The sequence below is a fragment of the Anoplopoma fimbria genome, unplaced genomic scaffold, assembly GCF_027596085.1.
Source record: "Anoplopoma fimbria isolate UVic2021 breed Golden Eagle Sablefish unplaced genomic scaffold, Afim_UVic_2022 Un_contig_8739_pilon_pilon, whole genome shotgun sequence".
NCBI classification, from domain to species: domain Eukaryota; kingdom Metazoa; phylum Chordata; class Actinopteri; order Perciformes; family Anoplopomatidae; genus Anoplopoma; species Anoplopoma fimbria.
Window position 1 is genome coordinate 1 of NW_026553377.1, and position 3,126 is coordinate 3,126.

General features: G+C 42.8%; 6 non-coding genes across 6 annotated transcripts; all 6 read right to left on the reverse strand.

Annotated features, from left to right (window-relative positions):
- Positions 1-96: 96 nt before the first annotated feature.
- Positions 97-215, reverse strand: LOC129116495 (5S ribosomal RNA). Its single transcript, XR_008533561.1, has one exon. It is a non-coding gene; the product is annotated as a 5S ribosomal RNA (ribosomal RNA).
- Positions 216-595: 380 nt separating this feature from the next.
- LOC129116497 (5S ribosomal RNA) lies at positions 596-714 on the reverse strand. Its single transcript, XR_008533563.1, has one exon. It is a non-coding gene; the product is annotated as a 5S ribosomal RNA (ribosomal RNA).
- Positions 715-1,001: 287 nt separating this feature from the next.
- On the reverse strand, positions 1,002-1,121 carry LOC129116499 (5S ribosomal RNA). The gene has a single exon (XR_008533565.1). It is a non-coding gene; the product is annotated as a 5S ribosomal RNA (ribosomal RNA).
- A 380-nt stretch (positions 1,122-1,501) lies between these two features.
- On the reverse strand, positions 1,502-1,619 carry LOC129116496 (5S ribosomal RNA). Its single transcript, XR_008533562.1, has one exon. It is a non-coding gene; the product is annotated as a 5S ribosomal RNA (ribosomal RNA).
- A 380-nt stretch (positions 1,620-1,999) lies between these two features.
- Positions 2,000-2,119, reverse strand: LOC129116500 (5S ribosomal RNA). Its single transcript, XR_008533566.1, has one exon. It is a non-coding gene; the product is annotated as a 5S ribosomal RNA (ribosomal RNA).
- A 356-nt stretch (positions 2,120-2,475) lies between these two features.
- Positions 2,476-2,594, reverse strand: LOC129116498 (5S ribosomal RNA). Its single transcript, XR_008533564.1, has one exon. It is a non-coding gene; the product is annotated as a 5S ribosomal RNA (ribosomal RNA).
- Between the last annotated feature and the right edge of the window lie 532 nt (positions 2,595-3,126).

The following is a 3,126-nucleotide window of genomic DNA, read 5'->3' on the forward strand; positions in this document are numbered from 1 at the left end:
CCGGCAAGTCATGTTCTAGCTATTTCCTTCCCACCCTGTCGGTGTCCACTGAAAAAGCAGCAGCGCCCTCTGCTTTTTGTAAAGAGGAGTGAAAAAAGCTTACAGCACCTGGTATTCCCAGGCGGTCTCCCATCCAAGTACTGACCAGGCCCGACCCTGCTTAGCTTCCGAGATCAGACGAGATCGGGCGTGTTCAGGGTGGTATGGCCGTAAGCAAATATTGTGCCTACCAAAGGGCCTTTTAAAGATACTATATCACCACGCTTTGCTCTTTCGTCTATACAGGGAGCGCCTGCAGATTTCCAGACACACTCACAGCTTTTAAATGTCAAATCAGAATGTACAAAGTGGCTATAAGGATCACAAATGTAGTGCAGTAAAAATATTAATATTTACTGTTGAAATGTAGAATACGTTAGCATAAAATTGAAAAGAAAATGATCGATGAGCTTAGGAATGATGAAAGCCATCATTTAACTGGATTTGTGTCATTTCTATACCGGCAAGTCATGATCTAGCTATATCCTTCCCACCCTGTCGGTGTCCACTGAAAAAGCAGCAGCGCCCTCTGCTTTTTGTAAAGAGGAGTGAAAAAAGCTTACAGCACCTGGTATTCCCAGGCGGTCTCCCATCCAAGTACTGACCAGGCCCGACCCTGCTTAGCTTCCGAGATCAGACGAGATCGGGCGTGTTCAGGGTGGTATGGCCGTAAGCAAATATTGTGCCTACCAAAGGTCCTTTTAAAGATACTATATCACCACGCTTTGCTCTTTCGTCTATACAGGGAGCGCCTGCAGATTTCCATGAAATGTAAGAATACGTTAGCATAAAATTGAAAAGAAAATGATCGATGAGCTTAGGAATGATGAAAGCCATCATTTAACTGGATTTGTGTCATTTCTATACCGGCAAGTCATGATCTAGCTATTCCTTCCCACCCTGTCGGTGTCCACTGAAAAAGCAGCAGCGCCCTCTGCTTTTTGTAAAGAGGAGTGAAAAAAAGCTTACAGCACCTGGTATTCCCAGGCGGTCTCCCATCCAAGTACTGACCAGGCCCGACCCTGCTTAGCTTCCGAGATCAGACGAGATCGGGGCGTGTTCAGGGTGGTATGGCCGTAAGCAAATATTGTGCCTACCAAAGGGCCTTTTAAAGATACTATATCACCACGCTTTGCTCTTTCGTCTATACAGGGAGCGCCTGCAGATTTCCAGACACACTCACAGCTTTTAAATGTCAAATCAGAATGTACAAAGTGGCTATAAGGATCACAAATGTAGTGCAGTAAAAATATTAATATTTACTGTTGAAATGTAGAATACGTTAGCATAAAATTGAAAAGAAAATGATCGATGAGCTTAGGAATGATGAAAGCCATCATTTAACTGGATTTGTGTCATTTCTATACCGGCAAGTCATGATCTAGCTATATCCTTCCCACCCTGTCGGTGTCCACTGAAAAAGCAGCAGCGCCCTCTGCTTTTTGTAAAGAGGAGTGAAAAAAGCTTACAGCACCTGGTATTCCCAGGCGGTCTCCCATCCAAGTACTGACCAGGCCCGACCCTGCTTAGCTTCGAGATCAGACGAGATCGGGCGTGTTCAGGGTGGTATGGCCGTAAGCAAATATTGTGCCTACCAAAGGTCCTTTTAAAGATACTATATCACCACGCTTTGCTCTTTCGTCTATACAGGGAGCGCCTGCAGATTTCCAGACACACTCACAGCTTTTAAATGTCAAATCAGAATGTACAAAGTGGCTATAAGGATCACAAATGTAGTGCAGTAAAAATATTAATATTTACTGTTGAAATGTAGAATACGTTAGCATAAAATTGAAAAGAAAATGATCGATGAGCTTAGGAATGATGAAAGCCATCATTTAACTGGATTTGTGTCATTTCTATACCGGCAAGTCATGATCTAGCTATATCCTTCCCACCCTGTCGGTGTCCACTGAAAAAGCAGCAGCGCCCTCTGCTTTTTGTAAAGAGGAGTGAAAAAAGCTTACAGCACCTGGTATTCCCAGGCGGTCTCCCATCCAAGTACTGACCAGGCCCGACCCTGCTTAGCTTCCGAGATCAGACGAGATCGGGGCGTGTTCAGGGTGGTATGGCCGTAAGCAAATATTGTGCCTACCAAAGGTCCTTTTAAAGATACTATATCACCACGCTTTGCTCTGTCGTCTAGACACACTCACAGCTTTTAAATGTCAAATCAGAATGTACAAAGTGGCTATAAGGATCACAAATGTAGTGCAGTAAAAATATTAATATTTACTGTTGAAATGTAGAATACGTTAGCATAAAATTGAAAAGAAAATGATCGATGAGCTTAGGAATGATGAAAGCCATCATTTAACTGGATTTGTGTCATTTCTATACCGGCAAGTCATGATCTAGCTATATCCTTCCCACCCTGTCGGTGTCCACTGAAAAAGCAGCAGCGCCCTCTGCTTTTTGTAAAGAGGAGTGAAAAAAAGCTTACAGCACCTGGTATTCCCAGGCGGTCTCCCATCCAAGTACTGACCAGGCCCGACCCTGCTTAGCTTCCGAGATCAGACGAGATCGGGCGTGTTCAGGGTGGTATGGCCGTAAGCAAATATTGTGCCTACCAAAGGTCCTTTTAAAGATACTATATCACCACGCTTTGCTCTGTCGTCTATACAGGAACACACTCACAGCTTTTAAATGTCAAATCAGAATGTACAAAGTGGCTATAAGGATCACAAATGTAGTGCAGTAACAAGATTAATATTTACTGTTTGAAAATGTAAAATCAGTGCTTGTAAATTGAAAAGAAAATAAATTGATAAAACTTAAAGATGAGTGAAAATATCATTTATGCTGGTTCATGTCTTGTTTTCTCTCTTTGACTGAGTCATGATCTATTGTATGTGTATTCCTCTATGCTTCCCACTATGAGTCCACTGGAAAACATGGCGTATCTTTGCAAAAGGTAACTTTTGTACCTGGTATTTAGAAGCTGGTCCTACATCAGGAAATTTGACCAGCCGACCTGTAACTCCGGTCAGGCGGAATCGGAAAGTGTTCAGTGTGTAAGCGTAGTAAATATTGTACTACCTGAGAGTCTTACAAGATATATATTTACCACTGCTACATCTTTCTTCT